The sequence below is a fragment of the Macaca nemestrina genome, chromosome 16 (assembly GCF_043159975.1).
Source record: "Macaca nemestrina isolate mMacNem1 chromosome 16, mMacNem.hap1, whole genome shotgun sequence".
Lineage (NCBI taxonomy): Eukaryota > Metazoa > Chordata > Mammalia > Primates > Cercopithecidae > Macaca > Macaca nemestrina.
In genome coordinates this window covers 16,084,047-16,110,466 of record NC_092140.1, presented here as the reverse complement: position 1 = coordinate 16,110,466, position 26,420 = coordinate 16,084,047, and the positions used below count along the sequence as shown (strand labels likewise).

At 42.3% G+C, this 26,420-nt stretch overlaps 1 long non-coding RNA gene across 1 annotated transcript in view; it reads right to left on the bottom strand.

The window, feature by feature from the left end:
* LOC112425915 (uncharacterized) overlaps positions 1-26,420 on the bottom strand; it is a 137,167-nt gene that overhangs the window by 28,338 nt on the left and 82,409 nt on the right. The window lies entirely within an intron of this gene.

Here is a 26,420-nt window from a genome sequence, read left to right as displayed (position 1 = left end):
TGTGCCCATTAGCAGTCCCTCTGTTTCCCCAAACCTCTTAGCCCTAATCAACTACTAATCTACTTTCTGTCTTGAAGTGTGCCTGTTCTGTACATTGTATATGAATTGAATCATGCAATATGTGGTCTCCTGTGTCTGACTTCCTTTGCTTTGTAGCGTGTTTTCAAGGTTCATCCATGTTGTAGCATATATCAGGACTTCATTCCTTTTTACTCTCAAATAATAGTCCATTGTATGGATATACCACATTTTATTTATCTACTCATTAGTTGATGAGCATATGGTTGTTTCCATATTTGGGCTATTAAAAATAATGCTCCCATGAACATTCATGTACAAGTTTTTGTGTGGACATTTTTTTTAGTTTTCTTGGTATAAATCTAGGAGTAGAAGTGCTGGGTCATACAGTAGGTCTGTATTTAACTTTGTGAGGAACTGCCAGGCTGTTTTCCAATATGGCTGCACTATCTGACATCCCCACCAGCAGTATATGAGGGTACCAACTTCTCCACATCCTCACCAACACTGTTATTTTCTCTTACTTATAGTCATCTTAGTGGGTATAACATGGTATCTCATCATGTCACTATCCATTCTTTCTTCACATTCCTTCCAGAAATATATTCTTTAAAAATCCATTGTCAAAGATCTGTTAATAGTAAACTCTTCCAGTTCTTGATGATCCATATTGTCTGTATTTTGCTATTGTTCATGTTAGAGCTTAGCTGGATGTAAAGATCTACTTTGATTTCTTCTGCTGTCTTTCTGGATTCCATTATCGCTGGTCAGAAGTCTACTATGTATTATTCCTTTGAAGACATCCTGGAGTTTTTCTGATTAACATTAAGGTTTCTTTTCCTTTGATCTCTGCAGTGTATCTAAATTCTCAAATGTTGATTTACCTTAATTTATCATACTTAGTGGGATTTGTGCTGTTTATATCTGAGAATAATATCTTTCATCAACTCCAGGAAATTCTCAACCATACTCCTATATTACAGCCACTGCTTCATCCTTTCTGTTATCTTCTCCAAAACCGTTGTTAAACATGTGTTGGCTGTTCTCATCTCTTAATCTCTCATTTAAATTCTTCACCGCTTCATACTTATGATGCATTCTAGATAATATCCTCATTCTTTTCCAATTTACCAATTTAGCTATGTTTCATCTGTGCTTAACCTATTATTGATGTTTTTTATATCAATGACTATATTTTCCTTCTCTAAGAGTTGTATTTGGTTCTTTTTCAAATACACATCGACTTCTTTTTTTCACATTTTCTTGTCCTTTTCTGGTGTCTTAACCCTTTTTAAAATAGTTTTATCTATCTTAAACAAATGTAATTTGGAGTGCTTTTCTGCTAATTCTATGATCCAAATTCCTTAGGGGTCTAATTCTGCTGTTTGTTTCTTGTATTAGTCACTTATTTTTTCCTCTTGTGTTTTATAATATTGAGTTAAAAACTTTCAAGTAACCAAAACGGAAAATATTTAACATAAAAATTGGCCATAGTCAGGTAGTACTTCTGGGGCACCTGGCAAAATAAATACCAAGAAGAACACTCTAAACGTGGGTTGCAATCAATCACCATAAATAACGTACTTCACTCTTGCTTTTTTCTTTTCTTGTCTCCCACATATACTCCTTACCAAGACCCAAGAGACACTATAACCATCTCCTTGCTTATTTCCCTGCTCTGACCCTTCTCCAAAGCACTCTGTCCTCACAATGTGCTATTTTAAGACTGTACAGCATGTCATGTAACTCCCTTGATTAAGAATCTTTAGTGGCCTCCCACTGCTCAATACAAAATTCAAACTCCTTAAAAGGTATACAAGGCCATAGATAATCTGCCTCCTCCCATCTGCCACCTGCTGCTTCTCCTGCATGTTTCTCCATCACAAAGCTCCAAGTTACACTGACCTTCCTTTTATTCTGTGAAGCCAACAAACATGAGGCGATGCCACTTGAGATGAGGCAGCAGAAAGGAAGGGAGAGGGGCGTGATACGGACACACTGCTGACATCACCAAGACACTGGATCAAATCTTGCCTGAAGTCTGGTTTCTCTCTGGGCTTCACAATGTCTCATTCCTTTCCCTCTTCATTTCTTCCTTTCCAGCAACCACCTTCACGCCCAGCTATTTTTTGTGAGTTAGGGCCTTGATCTGTGAGGAGCTGCTGTGTTACTGCATTGATCCTCTTCCAGAGACTGTCAGAGAAATGTCGCAGCCAAAAGCGGAGTTAAGCTGTCTTTACAGAGACCCTGATTCTATTTCACGGTCCAGTAAAAGGTAAGAAAGAAAAGCTATTCTTCATATGTTCTTGGGAATTCAAAGTTCCCAATACTTAGGAGCCATCAAGTACAATATTTCTATAATTTAGTTCTCTCAGTTCACTACATTTTCCGATAGGCCACAGTTTTCTACACTTAACCATACTTATACATTCACTTTTAATTGATTGCCATTTAACATCAGTCATTCACCCTTCAGACTTCTGTGCAACATTAGTTCATATCACTACTCCAGTGGCCAAAACAATTGGTAAGACAATTTTTATGACCTATCGCTCTAGAAAATTCCAAATACTTGTCATATTCTCTTAGTTCAAAACATAGCAAAACAAATCATTAAAAGAATGAAGTTTACCATATTCAAGAATGAAAACCAACAGTTATGGTGTCTTCCAGTTTACGTGATTGTTTAAACATGGGTTACTGCCTTAAATTCTAACAACAATGCTATACTCCTGCAAAGTACATATTATGGATGTCATCCTGGTTTTACCACTGATGGGATAAAAAGTGATGAAAATGAAACAGTTATTGAGCAACTGCTCTATGCAAGGCATCATCACAGAAAGAGCTTAAATATGTCATTTGATTTGATCATCCGAGAAAGCTGAGTGTCTTCATCACATCATACACTAATTGCCAGGGGCAGAACCCATGCCGGGTCTGCAGAGCCCTCTCTGCTATGGCTGGCTTCTTCAACTCCACATTCACGGAGGCCTCTTTTCTATGCAAGCCTATGGGTTGAAAATGATTTATTCTTTAGGAGCTCATTACTGCCTTTAAAAAAACAAAGAGCTGCCACAGACTTCTCTGTCTTGTGTCTTTGACTTAATGTGATTGGTACTGACTTTGACACTTCATTATTTTCAAATGACAAAACAAGCAGCTCCCAAGACAATGTGGTTTGCACAAAGTAAGCAGTTCTTAAAATTAAATTACATATTAATAACAGACTTTCCCATTGGAACTCTTTAATATTGTTGCCTTGGGCATAGATCCTATTTTAGTTACATCCTCTGTGTTAGACAGAAGCATTTGCTGGTGATGCTAATGCTGCACCTCATGTTGAAATAAAACACCTCCCTAGAGACATAGATGTTTGCATAATCCTAGTATGATCCAGGAGTCTTAGGGTGGTGTTTGAGCTCCAAAGTGAGATTTATTAATTAAAAGGTAAAGCAATCATATACTGCCTTCCTTCTCCAGCTTCCCGTCTTAAATTAGTAACGTCAGTCTCTCTCAGATTCTCCCTACCTCCCTATTCCTTGATTTTTTTCTCCATAACAGTTATCTGATATGCTGTATATTTTATTTCTATTTCCCTCAATAGAGTGGCAGCTCTCTGAGGCCAGGGACTTTGGCTCTTTAATTCAGTCCTCCATCCCCAGCACCTTGAATGGTGTCTGGTATACGGCAGACAAGGGGACTGAAGTCTATCATACTGTGGGGAGTAGGGAGCTCTTTAGAAAAAAGACACAAAGGTACAAATGTAAAAATTACATATAAACTGTATCAATATTATTATCCTAGTTTTTTTGTTTAATTTTTTTTTGTGGGGGGGGGTTGGTATTCTTTTTTTTCTTTTCTGAGACAGAGTCTCGCTCTGTCACCCAGGCTGGAGTGCAATGGTGTGATCTCGGCTCACTGCAACCTCCACCTCCCGGGTTCAAGCAATTCTCCTACCTCAGCCTCCTGAGTAGCTGGGATTACAGGCATCCACCACCGCGCCTGGCTAGTTCTTGTATTTTTAGTAGAGATGGGGTTTCACCATCTTGGCCAGGCTGGTCTTGAACTTCTGACCTCGTGATCCACCCGTCTTGGCCTCCCAAAATGCTGGGATTACAGGCATGAGCCACCACGCCTGGCCCTTATTATGGGTTTTATGTTATCTGTGTCAAACTTTGATGTCAAATGAGTTAAGAACCTGTATAGACAGGCTTGAGTAAGGCCACTGTAGGAATAAACACGGGCTTGGCGTGGGGTCCAGTTTAGATTGAGGGTGGTGTGTGAGGATGAAGGTGGTTGAGAAGCCGAGAGAAGTGTGTTGGAGGTAGAAAGGGCAGGAAGGTTAGCATCAGGTGCTGGCAAGTGTCCCAGGGTACCTGGAAAATTTCTCTGAATTAAAAAATTCAAACAAGTGACATAACATAGTGGATCGTTAACAATGCAGTCAAATCTCAAGCTTTGTCGCTGTCGTCAATCTTTGATAGCAACAACTTAGCTGCACACATAAATATATCTCACTAAATTCAAACACAATAAATCCCTCACTCAACTGTCCCCTCAGGCAGTTTTCAAATCTCCTTGTAGCTCTTCTAACCTCACCCAGCATGAGAGGAAGTGGTGTGACAGAATGAAGTCAGAGAAGAAGGCAACTATCATCTTTGTTAATAGTGGCTCAAATATGTTACTTCTGCAAATTTTACAAAATTATGCAAACATGTGACTGCATTGCCCACCCCCGTGGTCCCTCCCAGAGTTGGAAGGAGATGGGCAAAGAGAGACCCTGAAGCTTATGCATCCTTAGCTTCATGCTAAATCTGACTTTGTAGGGCTTTAATAAATATTTGTGGAATAAATGAATGCGTGCATATTTGAATGTCTGAACTTAAGATCTAAGAGCACATCCCAAGAGTACTTCCAAATTACATGGTAATTTTTAAAGCAAGCTAAGAAACAGAATAAGAGGGAGGCATCAAAAAAACTTCCGAAAAGTGTAAATAACCAGGGGAAAAAAATAAAAGTTTTATCAAACTATGAGTCTAACCCAGCTGATTGAACTCTGAAGAGCTACCTTCCAGGAGCCATGCTACAGAACCTCAGTTTCTCCAGAATCGAAAGGATGTGCTTTAAAATGCCTTTGAAAATTTAAAATATAATTAAAACCCTTATATTCAGCACACAATAAATATTATGTTGAATGACTAAATTAAAGGAATACTGATGGAATAGATATCTCAAAGTGAAATAGCTCCACTTGCCCTTCCCTCCTGTGCAGGATGAAAATGAACCTGACATTCTGGTTGCATCTGAAGGTCCAGTCTCAAAGGAACTCCCAGGTTTGGCTTGCAACAATAATCTCCTGGACTTGGTTGGAAGCAGGAAGGAATGGCCTACAAATTACTCTGCCCCTGAAGCAGGTTATTTCTGTAGCAGAGATTGTATATTATCTGCCTTCCATCTGCTCCATTTCATTTTCAGATAGGAGCAAGATTGGCAAAGAGTCAAAAAGAAAGTCACAGGCACACCCAATTAACTTAAAACCCAAGAACTGAACCACATGTGGAAATAAACACCATCCAAATGGGAATGGCAAAGGCAATTTATTCCAAGCTTGCTGTAGCAAGGGAGTCAGCCACCATCACAGGCATTTGTCAGAGACTCAAGGGCAGGCAGGGGACTGGGAGAGCATTATGGTGGACAAAAGGGACAGCTTCGGATGTGCCCTGATTAGAGGCTGTTGGTCTGGAGAAGCTGGTGGTGGCTAACTAGGAGCAGGCAGCCATGTGATTGGTTAGGGGCATATTTGGCTTTCTCTGGTTGGTCCTAAATTGGAAGCAGGCACAAACACTGGGAAAGCTGTTAGTTATTAATCAAGTCCCAGCAATTTGGAGCCAACTGTTACACAAGTTATTATTCAGCTTCCCAGATTGTTACTAGAGACAGAGGTCTGACTTCAGGCAAGTCAGGCTTTAGTGGGCAGGCTTACTGGGTTGTTTATTGTAGATAAGGGGTTGGTTTCCTGAGAGGTTGCTGGAAGCTATGGTTCAGTTCTATTTTTATATACAGTCTGACCATGGTCTATTTAGATATTCAGTTCCTCACACACCACACCATTTAGTGTTAAACAAAAAAGCTTTCTGGGTAAGTGTATCTCAGCAGACACAGGAAATGCAAGAGGGTGTGTGCACTGGTGTTGGTTGTTTTTCTTATAAAGCAATTGTTAATAGTTCCATGATGGGAGAACTTGTTAAAGGGTAAATAGAAGTGCAGGGTCTAAGCTGCATGAATCTCATCAGTGGTAATAAGAGGCATGTGGTTAAGTGCTCACACACTGCGCTGGAAATTTCTCCTCAAATATTTTAAAAATTAAAAAGCACAAAGAGGATTCAGTTCACGTGAAGCCTGCCCCACCTACCCTGATCTCATGCCCTCAGGAAAAAAGAAATGGGTCTGTTACTGCATGAGGGTCTGAGAGGTCATTATTTTGAGCCATACATCATGACAATAACCAGGGCAACAGTCTCAGAAGTGATTCTAGATTATTGCTTACAGAGGAGCACTCTAATGTTTTTTTCATTTGAGCCAATTATTTAAGGCAAAACTGTCTTTCACATTAAAAACCCAGTGGGCAACTTATAAGCATCAAATAAATTGCACTGGGGGTCCATTTTCAGGCTTCATTGTATAAAACTGCCATTACTTGCCCCACTAGTTACAGGGAAACAGAAAAGTTTGCATTATTCTGCATTTCACAAGCAAACAACTGGAGCTCAAAGGCATTTTAAAAATGCAGTCTTGTCTTTCCAATCTTTGCAGCTTCCCTGGCCTCTATGAAACGGAGTGAGTGAGCTGAACACACTAAATTAGCCCCACTTGCTAGCAGAATGAATATCTCCCCAAAACCAGGCAAACGAGAGCAAGCAGGAAGCCCCCTTCTGGCAGCAGCGACAAACCATTTCCTCTCCTTCCAGAAAGGGCCAAAGAACTAACTAAATCCTTAGCTCTTCTGAGAAGAGCAGCAAAGATAATAGCGAAGATTAAGCTTGAAGGAGACAGAACCCCTTGGCTGCAGATCAGCAACCTGAAGCAAAGAAAACCTGCTCATTTCAGCTGCATTGCCTTGGTCTCCAAAATTGCAATTGCACAGCCCTTTGCTACGTGGTGACGAAAACCCCAACCCTTCTGCTGAGTGACTCTCACTCAAATACCCCATAAAGATGAGCTGGGTCCTCTATTTCATTATTTGTTTGAAAATATCTGAGCCTCTGCCTCACACAAGGGTTACTAGGTGCATTCTCAGAAAGGGAGAAAATAACAGCAGATTAACTAGAGCCAGGGGCACCATTTCCTCCAGCTTCAATTGCTTGGCCATATTGTGTTCTTCTGTTAGGCAAGAGCTCAGAAAGCTAATTAGACTGGTCTTGCTTCCACAAGTCACCTTTGGAGAAGAGATGTTTGGAGGATGAATGTCCCCCTAAGGCTCTGTGTCTTTCATTTTGCATGAAGTCAGTGCTCTTTCTGCTACAGGGGTGGGAAAGTTAACAAATGAGCCACCTTCCTGGACATTGTGCTTGTTGATTCTGGAAAGTATCTCACACACACACACACACAAAAAAAACCCAGACAAGGAAGCTGCACACCAAACCACAAGAATTTACATGTAACTGGAAAAAAAAAAAAAAAGAACATGCACTATGCAATATAATCATTCATTCATTTTTCAAATAGCTATTTAACACCCATGATATATCAGACACAAGAATTTCACAGCTGTGAAAGTCATTATTCACACCCTCAAGTAGCCCATGGTCTAGAAATTCAACATCCAATCCATGACCAGTGGATCCAATCCATCACAAAATCTTGTCAATTTTACCTTCTAATTAGCTCTCAAAATCATCCAATCCTAACTTTATACCCACCAGAGTGACCCAAACCATCATCTCTCACCTGAACTTTTACAACAGTCTTCTAACTGTTCGCTCCACATCCTCTCTTCTTCCTTATAATATATTCTCCAAAGCCAGAATTACCTTTTTGAAGGTAAAGATACATCTTAAAGTCTTTAAGTGATTGTCTTTGTACACCTTAAAATCTTTAAGTGATTGCTCAGTATTCACAGACTAAAAATAAAATGCCTTAAAATGTCCATAAGGTCCTAAGTGTAATAGCACCAACCTGCCTGCGGTCAATTGCAAAAAAAAAAAAAAAAAAAAAAGCCCCAATTCTCCAGTCCTCCTATATCCATGGCTTTGCAGTATAACTTTGTAGCTCATTCCGTTACAAAGGGGAGTCTACTTCTCCACCCATGAATCCAGGCTGCCTTTGTGACTTGCTATGGCCAATAGAATAGGATGGAAATGATGGTGTTGTTCGAAAGCTACACCTCAAGAGGCTTTAGTCATGGCCATTTATTCACTTGGAATTCCACCACCACCATGTCAACAAGCCCAAGCTAGCCTGCTGCAGGGTGACAGACCAAGTAGAGCACCACCACACCATCCAGGTTTCCTAGCCAAGGCTCCACACACACGAGAGAACCCAGCCAAGATCCTATCCAAACCACAGCCGACCACAGATGATGAGTGAGACCTGCTCAGCCCAACCCAGCCAGGAGACTCACACCACTGACTACAGATGTGGAAGCAATGATAAATGGTTATCGTTTTAAGGCACGACATTTTGTTTAGTAGCTCGCTGTGTAGCATAGCTAACAGATACGCTGTCTCCACAGCCCCATCTAGCTCTTTGCTTCTTGTCTGAAGCCCTGAGACACCAGCCTTCTTTTCAATCTCTGAGACTGGCCATGCTTCCTCCTGCCACTAGGCTTTGAACATGCTGATCCTTCTGTAGACATACTTGTAACCCTTCCCTCCAACACCGCTGCCTAGTTAGCTCTTCCTCTTCCATCCAAATCAGCTCAGCCACTGCATCTTGAGGAAAGTCCCTGCCGACTTCCTTGACTATTTCATTTCCACATATTCCCTATTACATAATCTCTCGTATATGTGACAGTACAGCATAGTAGTAACAGCCCAGTCCCTAAGGCCAGACTTCCTGGGTTAACAGTCCAGACCCTAAGGCCAGACTCCCTAAGGCCCTAACCTCCCCACTTGCTAGTTCTTAACCCATGGAAAGAAACAAGAGCTCTGTGTCTCAGTTTCCTTATCAGTAAAACAGTGGTTATAAAGTTACCAATCTCATAGCCTTGTTCTGAGGACTCAATGGGTTAGTAAAATACTTGGAATAGTTCCTGGCATGCACCAAGCGCAATGTAACAATTAGCTATCATTAAAGTACCATGTACCTCTGTTAAAGAGATTGTAATTTTCCATTTATTTGTGTGATACTTTGATGAATGTCTATAGGCCACTGTATTAGTTAGGGTTGTCTAGAGGGACAGAACTAACAGGAGATATCTATATATATACATCTATAGATCTGGATATAAAGTATTAATATATAAAGTATTAACTTACACAATCACAAGGTCCCACAATCATAGGCCATCTGCAAGCTGAGGAGCAATGAGAGCCAGTCCGAGTCCCAAAACTGAAGAAGTTGGAGTCGGATGTTCAAGGGCAGGAAGCATCCAGCATGGGAGAAAGATGTAGGCTGGGAGGCTAGGCAAGTATTGTCTTTTCACGTTTTTCTGCCTGCTTTATATACCACCCACAATGGCAGCTGAGTAGATGGTGCCCCCTCCCCCAAGACTGAGGGTGGGTCTGCCTTTCCCAGTCCACTGACTCAAATGTTAATCTCCTTTGGCAACACCCTCACAGATACACTCAGGAACAGTACCTTGCATCCTTCAATCCAAACAGGCTGACACTCAGTATTAACCATCACGAGCCCACCGTTTGTCAACTTGAACTCATGCATCTCCTGAGATCATACAATCTTCAAATAAAGACAACAATAAGGACATAATTATGCCTAACATAATACAACTATCCTTTGTACAACTGGAAATGCACTAATCCCAGCCCAAATACTATTGCATGAAGTTAACAATACTTAAATGCTGATATGAAGTCAATAAATATGTCACATGATAAAAGAAAAAAGGAAATAAAATGAAGATATTTTCTTAGTACAAGTGTATATGTTCACAAACATATTTTTAACAAAAGGAGGAGGAAAAACTCATGACGATTACAGTCCTCGTTTCTGCAGCTGGTCACGTGGTCATAGCTAGTATTGATGACTACCTTCCTTCTACTACTCTTTCTGTATTCCCTTTGCCTTCATCAAGCACCTCAGCAGGTCGTGGTTTTTTCCTGGTGGAGTGATCCAAACCTTCATTCCTGAACAGTCTGGGTCATTTGTAGTCCTGCCTGGACTGGGTTGTTGGAGTTTCCCATTGACCTTAATCACAGGGCATGGTAATACTAAGAGATGCCCTAAGAGATCTACTCTATTATATGCATACTCTTCCTTACCTCTGTTGTGGAGTAGTAGACTGATTTCATTTTGATACTCCAGGTCAATCACCCCAGCCAACACTGTAACTCCCATCTTAGCCTATTGACTTAAAGGTAGGAGGAGCCCAAAGCAACCAGGTGGCAATCTTAACTTCCAGCTTAATGAAATCGTTGCTGTATCTCCTGGTGGCAGTGTTCCTCCCTCTGGAACTAAGACCTCTAGGCCAGCAGAACATAATGTCACGGGAACAGGAAGCAAAACTTTTGCTAGTGGATCACTAGGGGTGATGGTGAGTGGTGCCACTTCCACTTCCGCCCCCTGATTCCCGGATCCCTGAATCCTGACTATGGGAGAAACAGTTCCACATATTGGACATTGATTCAGAACATGCACGGCCTACTGGAGAACTCTGCCCCAGCACTGCAAAGTACTGTCACCTAGTTGGTGTTGTGATTGTGACTTCAAAAGGCTATTCCACCATTTTGTCAATCCAGCTGCTTCAGGGTAATGGGGAACATGGTAAAACCAGTGAATTCCATGAGCATGAGTCCACTGCAGCACTTCTTTAGCCACAAAGTGAGTGCCTTGGTCAGAGGTAATGCTGTGTAGAATACCATGATGATGGATAAGGCATTCTGTGAGTCCATGGATGGTAGTCTTGGCAGAAGCATTGCATGCAGGATGATAGGCAAACCCAAATCTGAAGTGTCTATTCCAGTGAGGACAAACCCCTGCCCTTTCCATGATGGAAGAGGTGTAATATAATCAACCTACCACCAGGTAGCAGGCTGATCACCCCAAGGAATGGTGCCACATCAAGGGCTCAGTGTTGGTCTCTGCTGCCAGCAAATTGGGCCCTCAGCAGTGGCCATAGCCAGGTCAGCCTTGGTAAGTGGAAGTCAATGTTGCTGAACCCATGTGTACCCTCCATCCCTACCACCATGGCCACTTTGTTCATGGACCCATTGGGTGATGACAGGGGTGGCTGGGAAAAGAGGCTGAGTGGTATCCACAGAATGGGTCATCCTATCCACTTGATTATTAAAATCCTCCTCTGCTGAGGTCACCCATTGTGAGCACTCACATGGGATACAAATATCTTCACTGTTTTAGACCATTCAGAGAGGTCCATCCACATACCTTCCCCAAATTTATTTGTCACCAATTTTCCAATCATGCTTCTTCCAAGTCCCTGACCATCCGGCCAAACCATTGGCTATAGCCCATGAATCAGTATATAATTGTACATCTGGCCAATTCTCCTTCCATGCAAAGTGCACAACCAGGTGCACTGCTGGAACTTCTGCCCACTGGGAAGATTTCCCTTCACTGCTGTCCTTCAGGGATGTCCCAGAGAGGGGCTGTAGTGCTGTAGCTCTCCACTTTCTGGTGGTGCCTGCATATCGTGCAGAACCATCTGTGAACCAGGCCCTAGTCTTCTCTTCCTCTGTAAGCCGAATAGGAAACTTCCCATGAGACCATCAGTGCAGGCGGGGGAAGAGAAGGCAGGGTGGCAGGAGTGAAGACCATGGGCATTTGAGACACTTCCTCATGTAACTTACTTGGGCCTTCAGAACCTGCTCAAGCCCAATCACATACATACCACTTCCATTTGATGATGGAATGCTTCTGTGCACAACCCACTTTATGGCTAGATGAGTTAGAAAGCAACCAGTTCATGACAGGCAGTTCAGGTCACATGGTGACTTGATGACCTATAGTCAAACGTTCAGTTTCCACCAAAGACCAGTAACAAGCCAAGAGCTGTCTCTCAAAAGAAGAGTAGTTATCTGCAGAAGATGGCAAGGGCTTGCTTCAAAATCCTAGAGGCTTCCACCATGATTCACCTATGAGAGCCCACTTAAGGCTCCAAACAGCATCCCTGTCTGCCACTGACACCTCAAGCACCATTGGATCTGCTGGGTCATATGGCCCAAGTGGCAGAGCAGCTTGCACAACAGCCTGGACCTAGTGCAGAGCTTCTCCTGTTCTGGATCCCACTCAAAACTGGCTGCCTTTTGGGCCACTTGATAATTGGGTGGGTGTAACACACCTAAGTGAGGAATGAGTTGCCTCCAAAATCTAAATAGGCCCACTAGGTATTGTGCCTCTTTCTTGGTTGTAGGAGGGGCCAAATCCAGCAACTTATCCTTCATCTTAGAAGGAATATCTCAATAGGCCCCACATCACTGGACCCCTAAAAACTTTACTGAGTTAGAAGTTCCCTGAATTTTAGTAGGATTTATTTCCCACCCTCTGGCATGCAAATGTCTCACCAGTAAGTCCAGTGTATTTACTACTTTTTGCTCACTGGATCTAATTAGCATAATGTCATCGATGTAGTAGACGAGTGTAATATCTTGTGGAAGCGAAAAGTAAGCGAGGTCTCTTCAAGTAAGATTATGACACAAAGCTGGAGAATTGATATACCTGTGAGGTAGGACAGTGAAGGTATATTGCTTTGCCAGCTGAAGGCAAATTGCTTCTGGTGGGCCTTATGGACAGGAATGGAGAAAAGGGCATTTGCCAAGTCAATGGCTGCATACCAGGTACCAGGAGATGTGTTAATTTGCTCAAGCAATGAAACCACATCTGGTACAGCAGCTACAGTTGGAGTCATTTGGTTAAGCTTAGGATAATCCACTGTCATTCTCCAAGATCCATCTTGGAGATTGCAAAAACAATGTAATATTGTTTTTGATTTACTATTTTTCTAGGTAGAGGAAGCTCTAATGGCTTCTATTTGGCCTTTCCCACAATAGACCTCACCCTACCAGTTAGGGAGCCAATGTGGGGGACCAGCTGCTAAGTATGTCTATGCTAATTATGTATCTAGCACTGGGGAAATGACCACAGGATGGGTCCGGGGACCCACTGGACCCACTGTAAGTCAGACCTGAGCTAAAACTCCATGAATTACCTGACCTCCATAAGCCCCTACTTTAACTGGAGGACCACAATGACGTTTTGGGTCCCCTGCAATCAATTTCAGCTCAGAGCCAGTGTTCAGTAGTCCCCAAAATGTCTGATCATTTCCCTTTCCTCAGTTATCCTGGTAAAAGCCCAGAGGTCTCCTTGGGGAAAGATGGGAGAAAGATTAACAGCATAAATTGTTGGTGGCATAGTGGGATCCTTCTTCAAGGGGACCCAGCCTCCCCTTAATTCAAGGGCTTCTGGGTCTGTAAACTAGTTTAAGTCTGGAAATTGATTGAGGGGCTGTGATTCTCTGTTTTTGTAATTCAAATTAGTCTTTTGTCCATCTGACCTACAAGTTTTCTGCTGATATAATTTAAGTAGGAATGTAGTAGGTTTCCTATCAGTTTCACTTCTAGGAACACCCTAATTAGCCAATGCCAGAGGTCTACATGAGTCAGATTATTCTGATGGCTGCTTTGCCTCTGCTGTCCATTACAGTAGCTACGCCCTCCTTGCCTTTGACAGTTGAGTGTCACCACTTGCCCCTTGCCACCTCAAGATCCAATTATTTACATTGTATTTAAATTTTGTAGTTGAGTGACTGTGGTTCCCACTGTTATATGTGACATACAGAGAAGAGCAAATCAATTACAGGGCCCTTCAAAGATGCAGGTGCTACCCTCACAAATCTATTTCACAAGGCATTAGTCAAGGGTATATCTTCTGGACCCTCCCAGTTGGGATGAGGAGGTCTAAAGTGACTAATCCACTCCACCATCCCAATCTCCCTAAGCCTTTGGATCCCCTCCTCTACCTAAACCATGGAAGATCAGGCATTTCCAGGTCATTCACAGTGGGCCATCTTTTAATCCACATTTCATCTAACCAAGCAAATAAGCTGTTAGAATCTTTTTTAACTCCACGAGCTGCAACACAAAATGCAGAGTTCCTACTTATGGGCCCAAATCAATACATTCAGCCTGATGCAACTCTATGTTCCTTCCACCATTATCCCACACCCTTAATATTCACTCCCATGCCTCTTCTTCAGATTTCTGCTTATATAAATAAACTCAAGTAGTTCTTTTCCAGTGTAGCACACCTCCTCATGGGTCACACTCTCAACCTCATCTCTAGGGGCCCGCCCAGACCTAAGTCTAGTTATAGGTCTAGAAGCAAACTGGGGTGTTGGGGGTGGCTCTTCTTGAGGAGAATCTACATTATCTTGCCTGGCAACTGCCTCAAAGGAGGCCATCACTATTGCCTCAGGCAGCACAGGGTTTATGTCCTCAGGCAAAGGTAGAAAAGCTGATGGCAGCATGGGTCAGGGAGGGGATGTTGCCACTACTGGGTATGGGGAAGCTGTTTCTTCTAGCAAAAAAAGATTTATCACAGTTTATGAACTCAGTGTCCCCAGTTTTATCAGGGTCCTCCCACATGTCCCCATTCCAAGTTACAAGGTCCCATTCTTTTCCAATCAATGTCCTCACTTTAACAGTAGACACCTGGTGAGGCCGTGCATGCACCTTTCATTGCAGGTCAGCCACTCCCATGATAAAAGCTCGTGTGGGGATCTGGCAAGATGGCCAAATAGGAACAGCTCCAGTCTGCAGTTCCCAGTGAAACCAACGCAAAAGATGGGTGATTTCTGCATTTCCAACTGAGGTACCCTGTCCATTGCAGGCTGGAGAGTCACCTCACCTGGGAAGTGCAAGGGGTTGCGGACCTCCATCCCCTAGCCAAGGGAAGCTATGAGAAATTGTGCTATCCGGCCCAGATACTATGCTTTTCCCATGGTTTTTGCAATCCGCAGACCAAGAGATTCCCTCGTGTGCCTATAGGACCAGGGCCCTGGGTTTCAAGCACAAAACTGCACGACTGTTTGGGCAGACACCAAGCTGGCTGCAGGAGATTTTTTTTCATACCGCAGTGGCGCCTGGAACACCAGCAAGACAGAACCATTCACTTCCCTGGAAGGGGGCAGAAGCCAGGGAGTCATGTGGTCTCGCTCAGTGGGTCCCACTCCCACGGAGCTCAGCAAGCTAAGAACCACTGGCTTGAAATTTTCCCTGCCAGCACAGGAGTCCGAAGTCAACCTGGGGCAATTGAGCTTGGTGGGGGAGGGGCATCTGCCATCAATGAGTCTTGAGTAGGCGATTTTCCCCTCACAGTGTTAAGGAAACCATCTGGAAGTTAGAACTGGGCAGAACTCACGACAGTGCAGCAAAGCAGTTGTGGTCAGATTGCCTCTCTAGATTCCTCCTCATTGGGCAGGGCATCTCTGAAAGAAAGGCAGCAGTCCCAGTCAGGGACTTACAGATAAAACTCCATCTCCCTGGGACAGAGCACCTGGGGCAAGGGGCAGCTGTGGGCACAGCTTCAGCAGACTTAAATGTTCCTGCCTGCCAGCTCTGAAGAGAGCAGCAGATCTCTGAGCATAGCACTCAAGCTCTACTAAGGGACAGAATGCCTCATCAAGTGATTCCCTGATCCCCGTGCCTCCTTACTGAAAAACACCTTCCAGCAGGGGTCAACAGACACCTCATACAGAAGAGCTCTGGCTGGCCTCAGGCAGTGCCCCTCTGGGATGAAGCTTCCAGAGGAAGGAGCAGGCAGCAATGTTTGCTGTTCTGCAGCCTCTGCTGGTGATACCCAGGCAAATAGGGTCTGGAGTGGACCTCTAGCAAATTCCAGCAGACCTGCAGAAGAGGGGCCTGACTGTTAGAAGAAAAACTAACAAACAGAAAGTAATAACATGAACAAAAAGAACACCCACACAAAAACCTCATCCAAAGGTCATCAGGATCAAAGATCAAAGGTAGAAAAATCAATGAAGATGAGGATAAAACAGTGCAAAACTGCTGAAAATTCCAAAAATCAGAATGCATCTTCTCCTCTAAAGGATTACAACTCCTCTCCAGCAAGGACACAAAGCTGGACAGAGAATGAGTTTGATGAATTGACAGAAATAGGCTTCAGAAGGTGGGTAATAACAAACTCCTCTGAGCTAAAGGAGCATGTTTTAACCCAATGCGAGGAAGCTAAGAGCCTTGATAAAAGGTTGCAGGAACTGCTAACTAGAATGACCACTTTACAGAAGAACATAAATGACCTGATGGAGCTGAAAAACACAGCACAAGAACTCTGTGAAGCATACACAAGTATCAATAGCTGAATTGATCAAGTGGAAGGAAGGATATCAGAGATTGAAGGTCAACTTAATGAAATAAAGTATGAAGACAAGATTAAAGAAAAAAAAATATTGAAAGGAAATGAACAAAGCCTCCAAGAAATATGGGACTATGTGAAAAGACCAAACCTATGATTAACTGGTGTACCTGAAAGTGATGGGGAGAATGGAACCAAGTTGGAAAACACACTTCAGGATATTATCCAGGAGAACTTCCCCAACCTAGGAACATGGGACAACATTCAAAATCAGGAAATACAGAGACCACCACCAAGACATTCCTTGAGAAGAGCAACCCCAAGACACATAATCATCAGATTCTCCAAGGTTGAAACGAAGGAAAAAAATGTTAAGGGCATCCAGAGAGAAAGATCAGGTTACCTACAAAGGGAAGCCCATCAGACTAACAGCAGATGTCTCTGCAGAAACCCTACAAGCCAGAAGAGAGTGGGGGCCAATAATCAACATTCCTAAAGAAAAGAATTTTCAACCCAGAATTTCATATCTAGCCTAACTAAGCTTCATAAGCAAAGGAGAAATAAAATCCATTACAGACAAGCAAATGCTGAGGGATTTTGTCATCACCAGGCCTGCCTTACAAGAGGTCCTGAAGGAAGCACTAAACATGGAAAGGAAAACTGGCATCAGCCACTGCAAAAACATACCAAAATATAAAGACCAATGACACTATGAAGAATCTGCATCAACTAATGTGCAAATTAACCAGCTAGCATCATGATGACAGGATCAAATTCACACATAACAATATTAACCTTAAATGTAAATGGGTTAAATGCCCCAATTAAAAGACAAAGACTGGCAAATTGGATAAAGTCAAGACCCATCACTGTATTCAGGAGACCCATCTCATACACAGACACACAGACTCAAAGTAAAGGGATGGAGGAATATTTACCAAGCAAACAGAAAGCAAAAAAAAAAAAAAAAAAAAAAAAAAAAAAAAAAAAAAAAAAGCAGGGGTTGCAATCCTAGTCTCTGATAAAGCAGACTTTAAACCAACAAAGATCAAAAAAGACAAAGAAGGGTATTACATAATGGTAAAAAGATGAACGCAACAGGAAGAGCTAACTATCCTAAATATATATGCACCCAATACAGGAGCACCCAGATTCATAAAGCAAGTTCTTAGAGACCTACAAAGAGACTTAGACTCCCACACAAGAATAGTGGGAGCCTTTAACACCCCACTGTCAATATTAGACAGATCAACAAGACAGAGGATTAACAAGAATATTCAGTACTTGAACTCAGCTCTGGACCACGTGGACCTAATAGACGTCTACAGAAGTCTCCACCCCAAATCAACAGAACATACATTCTTCTCAGCACCACATAGCACTAATTCTAAAATCGACCACATAATTGGAAGTAAAACACTCCTCAGCAAATGCAAAAGAATGGAAATCATAACAGTCATCCAGCATGGGAGAAAGATGTAGGCTGGGCGACTAGGCCAGTCTCTCTGTTCACATTTTTCTGCCTGCTTATATTCTAGCTGTGCTGGCAGTTGATTAGATTGTGCCTACCCAGATTAAGGATGGCTCTGCCTTTCCCAGCCCACTGACTCAAATGTTAATCTCCTTTGGCAACACCCTCACAGACACACCCAGGTTCAATACTTTGCATACTTCAATCCAATAAAGTTTTCACTCAGTATTAACCATCACAACCAGAGATCAGCAAATCTTTTCTGTATGGCCCCTGTCTTAGTTTAAGTTCAGCCTGCTATAACAAAAATACTGTAGACTGGGTGGCTTAAACAACAAAAATTTATTTCTCACAGTTCTAGGGGCTGGAAAGTCCAGCATCAAAGTTCCAGTTGATTTCTAGTGAGGGCTCTGTTCTTGGTTTGCAGATGGATCATTCTTGCCGTATACTCACATGGCAAGAAAGAGATCATCTGTCTTGTTTCTAGACTAGAGTTTGCAGGTCAGAGTTTAAAGAGGAGAACTAAAAGAACACTCAGTACTGCTCTGGTCAAGCCTAACGAATCTTAAGAAGTAAACCCAAAAAAACCCAACTAATTAGTAGTTAATTTCTGAATTAATTAACTACTCCAAAGAATGGAAAAGACATTATAACAGGTATTATACTGTATTCCATATGCTCAAAAATGAAGTATAGACATGGAAGTTTTTTTTGTTTTTTTTTTAATTAAAAATGTTCTCTGGGCCGGGCGCGGTGGCTCAAGCCTGTAATCCCAGCACTTTGGGAGGCCGAGACGGGCGGATCACGAGGTCAGGAGATCGAGACCATCCTGGCTAACACGGTGAAACCCCGTCTCTACTAAAAAATACAAAAAACTAGCCGGGTGAGGTGGCGGGCGCCTGTAGTCCCAGCTACTCGGGAGGCTGAGGCAGGAGAATGGTCTAAACCCGGGAGGCGGAGCTTGCAGTGAGCTGAGATCCGGCCACTGCACCCCAGCCTGGGCGACAGAGCAAGACTCTGTCTCAAAAAAAAAAAAAAAAAAATGTTCTCTGACCACAACAGAATCAAATTAGAATTCAGTAACAAAATGATCTCTGGAAATTTGCCAAATATTTGGAAATTAACACACTTTTAAATAACCAGTGGACAAATGAAAATAAAGCGAAAATTAGGTAGTATTTCAAACTAAAGAAAAATTAAAACACAATATATTAAATAATTTGGGATACTGCTAAAGCAGTATTTAGAGGGAAATTTATAATACTGAATGCCTCTGTTAAAAAAAATGAGAGATCTCACATCAGTGATCCTAGTTTTGGCCATAAATAATAGAAAAGGAAGACAACATTCAATGTAATGTAAGCAAAATAAAGGAAATAATAAACAACAAAGAAATGAAAATCAATATAAAAGCCATTAAAACAAAACATAGAGGAAATCATTGAAACCAAAAGCTAATTCTCTGGGAAGATACATAAAATTGTTAAACCTCTAGTTAGACTAATAAGGAAAAAAAAAAGAAAAGGCACACATTACAGTATCAGGAATGAGAGAAGTGACTTTGTTGCAGAGTCTACAAATATCGAAAAGAAAATAAGAAAATATTTTGAGCTGTCTTCTGCTGATAATGTCATGAGCAATGTAGATACAAACAAAACATACCTTGAAAGAGACAAAATCCCAAAGCTCATACAAGGATAGCCTAAATAATTACATATCTTTTAAAGAAACTACATTTATAGTTAACTTTACACACATGCACATACACGCACACACAAAAAAACTTCTGGGATAAATTATTTCACTGATGAATCCATCCAAACATTTAAAGAAATAATGCCAATTTTGAAGAAACTTTTCAGTGGAAAACAGTGCGGCGATTCCTCAAGGATCTAGAACTAGAAATACCATTTGACCCAGCCATCCCATTACTGGGGATATACCCAGAGGATTATAAGTCATGCTGCTATAAAGACACATTCACACGTATGTTTATTGCGGCACTATTCACAATACCCAAGACCTGGAATCAACCCAAATGTCCATCAGTGACAGACTGGATTAAGAAAATGTGGCACATATACACCATGGAATACTATGCAGCCATAAAAAAGGATAAGTTCATGTCCTTTGTAGGGACATGGATGCAGCTGGAAACCATCATTCTCAACAAACTGTCGCAAGAACAGAAAACCAAATACCACATGTTCTCACTCATAGGTGGGAACTGAACAATGAGAACACTTGCACAGGAAGGGGAACATCACACACCAGGTCCTATTGTGGGGAGGGGGGAGGGGGGAGGGATAGCATTAGGAGATACACCTAATGTAAATGACGAGTTAATGGGTGCAGCACACCAACGTGGCACATGTATACCTATGTAACAAACCTGCACGTTGTGCACATGTACCCTAGAACTTAAAGTATTAAAAAAAAAAAAAAAAGAAAAGAAAAGAAAATGTGACACATATACACCATGGAATACTATGCAGCCATAAAAATGGATGAGTTCATATCTTTTGTAGGGACATGGATGAAGCTGGAAACCATCATTCTGAGCAAACTAGCGCAGGACAGAAGACCAAACACCGCATGTTCTCACTCATAGGTGGGAATTGAACAATGAGATCACTTGGACACATGGCGAGGAACATCACACACCAGGGCCTGTTGTGGGGTGAGGGATGGGGGAGGGATAGCATTAGGAGAAATACCTAACGTAAATGATGAGTTAATAGGTGCAGCACACCAACACTGCACATGTATATATATATAACTAACCTGCACGTTGTGCACAGGTACCTTAGAACTTAAACTATAATAAAAAATAAAAATAATAATAAAAAATAAATAAAGATTGTATCCTTATATCAAGAGAGATGCCCAATAATGTCCCTGATAGAGGCATGGTTCAGATAGAATGTCATCAACAGCACCTTCTCCCTCCCATTCCAGGACAATGTTGTCTTTTCAGGACACCCCAACCACTGCCACAGACACCACTAACCCTATTGCTTGTTGCCCTCATTATGAATAAATCCTAAACTGTTCTTCCATCTCTGTGTTGTTAGTTCAAGAGTCAAGAGTCAAGATTTCAGAGAAGAGCAAAGAGTTGACCAAGCCTGGGTCAAATAATCACCTACTAATGGCCAGGTGATAGGAAAGGGAATATATGGTTATCTTCGATTTTTTTTTTTTTTTTTTTTTTGAGATGGAGTCTTGCTCCATCTCCTAGGCTGGAGTGCATTGGTGCAATATCGACTCACCGAAACCTCTGCCTCCTGAGTTCAAGCAATTCTCCTGCCTTAGCCTTTTGAGGAGCTGGGATTACAGGCATGCATCACCATGCCTGGCTAATTTTTGTGTTTTTAGTAGAGACAGGGTTTCACCATGTTGGCCAGGCTGGTCTTGAACTCCTGACCTCAGATAATCCACCTGCCTCAGCCTCCGAAAGTGCTGGGATTACAGGCCTGAGCCACCGTGCCTGGCCACCTTTGATTTTCATAGCGGGAGGTGAGGCAGTGTCTTACAAAAGGAACCTCTTCCCAAATAGGATGGAGCTTAATAAAGCTGCACGTTCTGCACATGTGCCCCAGAACTTAAAAGTATGATAAAAAATAAAAAACAGTCTACCTGGAAAAGTTATTAATGGAAATCTCATCCTCAGGGAACAAAAGTTGCAGCACACAAGTTCAGGCTGCTGAAAACAATTTAAGGGTGAAGGAAGTACAATTGTATGTACAGCATGATCTGTGTCACTCACATTTTCCTCCAGCCTCTCTCAGAAATTAACGCAGAGATCCTAGCATTGGTAGGAGGGTGGGGTGACCAAGCGGACCCCAGGCCGTACCAGCATCCTTGGTCCAGACAGAAGCAGCATCAGCTCGAGGGTTGGCACCTTTGCCAGTAGCCATGATGTCCTGGGCAGGCACCACCAACAAGTGAACATCTTCTGAGGACCCTGGTGCCCCAGACACCATCTGTGGCATCATCAGAACACATGGAGGAGGAAAATGGCAGGAGTTACCGTGAAAAAAAGGTTTCATCTGCAAAGCTCACTAGAGGTAATTCCCAGAGGGCTCCTGGAATGATTTAAGAGGAATCTTGGTGGACCTGGAGTGAGGGTAGAGCAGTCAGTGCTGGGGAGAGAGGAGTCCTGTTGTTTTGTGACCCTGTTTTTATTCTCAAGCTGTGTGTACTGAGCAACACAGGTTATACAAGTACAACCCCAAGCCAAGAAACACATAAAACTATAAGAGCTCAAATCCAGATCTTTCAAAATCAACTAGAAAATAAAAAAACAAGCAATTTGCAGAGAACAAGGAGAGTGTCAATCTAAATAACAAAAGAGAGAGGCTCTCTAAAAGAAAATCATATTTATTTTGGGAATAAGACATTGCAATGGGCATACATATGCCATAATAAACTATGTGCATATGCTGGGAGGTAAAGGAAGACAATGGTTTTAAAAGGAAAAGTGAGAAGTATTGCATAGTTGTTTTGAGATCATTATCCTTGACTACAAGGATCAACAACAAGGATGATACCACTATGGGTTTGGACAGACAATTACTGGCAGATGTCCTTGCAGAGTGTGTTTTGTGTTATAATGGTCTTTGTGCAAAGTCATGGTTTTTGTGAAGTTTTTCATGATAGGTTTTGTTATCAGGCATTTATGCCTGAAAATTCTCTCCCCATGGCATTCCCTGGCTCCATTTGTCAGGGTTTTGTTTTGTTTTGTTTTAACAAAAGTGACTTCATTTTGATTCTGGCAACTGTCAGAAAAGTAACCAATAAGACTACAAAGATGTCCCAAGGAGAAGGCAAATGTCATGGCTGAGCCAGGGAAACAGAACTCAGGAGATCTGAATTCTAGACGCTGCTCTGTCCCAAATGTTTTGCTTTACTGAGGCCATCAATCATCCCTCTGAGCTGACTTCGTTTCCTATGGCATGAGAAGGCTGGGCTAGTTAAATGACCCACCCTTATGTCTGACTACCTCACAAATGCTGTGATTCTGCAAACACTTATTTGGACATTTTAATAACCAGCTGGCCTTTAAAATAGCTTTGCAGGGGGTTCAGCCAGCATGGGTTCTGCATAACAACAGCAGAACTGTGTATCCTTCCGGACTCTGAAAATTTCAATGGTAAAGCAACAGAAAAACTAAATGTGCATTGCACGTAGAGTCAACTGGTTTACCCCAGCAGATTCAGTTGGGGTAAATAGTCTCCACTTGTGGAAGTTAATGAGTGCCTCTAGCTGAGCATGTTTTTGGTCAAGCTAATTGCACATCTGGAAAAATCATCAGAGAGTGTAGATTTCTTAGCTCATATTCCTACAGAGTGCTTACTAATGGATTTAGTAGCCACAGGTAAAATAGTGTCACATTGTAAAAGGGCCCCCATTGAGAGCAACATTTCCAAAGCTTACTGCCTGATTAACATCTGGCTAAACTTTCTCTGTCTCTCCAAGTTTTCTTACTTGCTTGAGTCTTCGTTGCATCATGATTTCACAAAGTTGGATGGGAAACTGATTTTCATTAGCGAATGTCACAGGACTTTCTGGGCTAAGGAGTTGGCACAGGCTACCCTCTGTGTGTTCCATTTCATACTTGACAGCTCCGCTGCCTTCCAAGTCTGTTTTATATCTCTCTTCTAATATCCATCACTCACCAGTCAAACTACACCAAACTATGGACCAAAACACACCCTGGGTTTTCCTGCCTCATGCCATTCCTTCTGATATGACTCCCTCCTTACTCCTCATTGCTCTCTGGCTATCATATTTCACATATCTTTCAGTACCTTAAAGCTTCCAATACTCACCTAAGTCATCTATACAATTAATGCAATTTATCAAAATCTTGACAGTGTTTTTTATGAATCTTCATTCTGAAATTTACATCAGATTATAGTCAAATCAATTCTGAGAAAGAATGAGATGGCAGAAATGCCATATCAGATGTAAAGACATCTACAAAGATATTATATCCAAGACAGGGAATGTTTGGTTCAAAGACAGACCAACAGTCCGATGGAAAAGAAAAGAAAACTCAGAAATAGGCCCACACTTATGTGGAACTTTGATGTAGGACAGAGATGGTACTGTAACCCAAAGGACTTTCTATTTTAGTAAATGGTGTAGAGACAATAGAGTACCCACATGGAAAAAAACAAAATTAGTTATCTATTTGACCCTACACACAAAATTCCACATGGATTAAGACATAAATATGAAAGCAAATAATAGCCATTTTAATAATAATCCACATTTTTTTCTAATTTTCATAACAATCATAGGAAATGGATATTATTAGCCAGCTCTTAGTAGAGAGTGAAGCTCAGATAAGTTATTTACCTACAGCCAAACAGCTAACAAGGAACTGGGTGGCAGCTCCCAAATATCCCAAAGCTTTAATTTTGCCACTGCACCACATTACCTCTCCCTCTTTTGAATAGTCTTTCAATTATTTGATTGATTTCGAACGGTGGATTTCAGTAAGCAATACTCTATCACTTACCTATCTATCAAGCTATCTATTTACCTACCTACCTACTCATTTTTGTCTTCTGCTTGTATGTACTTTATCTGTTTATCTTCCTGAAGTCCGAAACCATGTTTTGCTCTGTGGCATTTCTGACAGGGGCCTGATGTGGGGTCTTAGAAGCAGATCTTTCTAACATCCTAATGATCATCTTGATCACCCAAAAGACAGATCTAAAAAGTTGTCAAAGAAAGAAGAATAAAATGGCTTTCTAGGTCTCACTCTCTTCATTCCTTTTCTAGTCTACCACCTGTGATTGACACATTACAGAAAGATTTGAAGAACTTACATTGGAAAATGCTGATCCAGAGAAATATTTGTAATAAAAAGTTGTCCATCCTTCATACTGACAAAACCAGAATAATGATGCTTCTTTGTGTCTGCTCAGTTCTCTCACACCTTTCTTCGCATCAGACTTTGATCTAAGTCACAATACAAAAGAGCTATTTCGGCAGTTCCGAGATGGCCAAATAGGAACAGCTCCAGTCTACAGCTCCCAGCGTGAGCAACGCAGAAGATGGGTAATTTCTGCATTTCCAGCTGAGGTACCGGGTTCATCTCACTGGGGCTTGTCGGACAGTGGGTGCAGCCCAAGGAGCATGAACCAAAGCAGGGTGAGGCATCACCTCACCCGGGAAGCAAAAGGGGTCAGGGAATTCCCTTTCCTAGCCAAGGGAAGCTGTGACAGATCGCACCTGGAAAATTGGGTCACTCCCACTCTAATACTGCGCTTTTCCAATGATCTTGGCAAACGGCACACCAGGATATTATATCCCGCCCCTGGCTCAGAGGGTCCCACGCCCAAGAAACCTCACTCATTGCTAGCACAGCAGTCTTAGATCAAACTGCAAAGCGGCAGCGAGGCTGGGGGAGGTGCGCCCGCCATTGCTGAGGCTTGAGTAGGTAAACAAAGCAGCCAGAAAGCTCAAACTGGATGGAGCCCCCCACAGCTCAAGGAGGCCTGCCTGCCACTGTAGACTTCACATCTGGGGGAAGGGCATAGCCAAACAAAAGGCAGCAGAAACCTCTGCAGACTTAAATGTCCCTGTCTGACAGCTTTGAAGAGAGTAGTGGTTCTCCCAGCATGGAGTTTGAGATCTGAGAATGGACAGACTGCCTCCTCAAGTGGGTCCCTGACCACCGAGTAGCCTCACCAGGAGGCACCCTCCAGTAGGGGCAGACTGACACCTCACATGGCCAGGTAGCCCTCTGAGATGAAGCTTCCAGAGGAACAATCAGGCAGCAACATTTGCTGTTCAGCAATATTTGCTGTTCTGCAGCCTCCACTGCTGATACCCCAGCAAACAGGGTCTGGAGTGGACCTCCAGCAAACCCCAACAGACCTGCAGCTGAGGGTCCTGACTGGTAGAAGGAAAACTAACAAACAGAAAGGATAAAAAGGATATCCACACCAAAACCCCATCTGTACATCACCATCATCAAAGACCAAAGGTAGATAAAACCAGAAAGATGGGGAAAAAACAGGGCAGAAAAGCTGAAAATTCTACAAGTCAGAGCGCCTCTCCCATTCCAAAGGAACACAGCTCCTCGACAGCAAAGGGACAAAGCTAGACGGAGAATGATTTGCACAAACTGAGAGAAGAAGGCTTGAGACGATCAAACTTCTCCAAGCTAAAGGAAGAAGTTCAAACTCATCACAAAGAAGCTAAAATCCTTGAAAAAAGATTAGATGAATGGCTAACTAGAATAACAAGTGTAGAGAAGTCCTTAAATGACTTGATGGAGCTGAAAACCATGGCACGAGAACTACGTGATGAATGCACAAGCTTCAGTAGCCAATCCGATCACAGGAAGAAAGGGTATCAGTGACTGAAGATCAAATGAATGAAATGAAGCGAGAAGAGAAGTTTA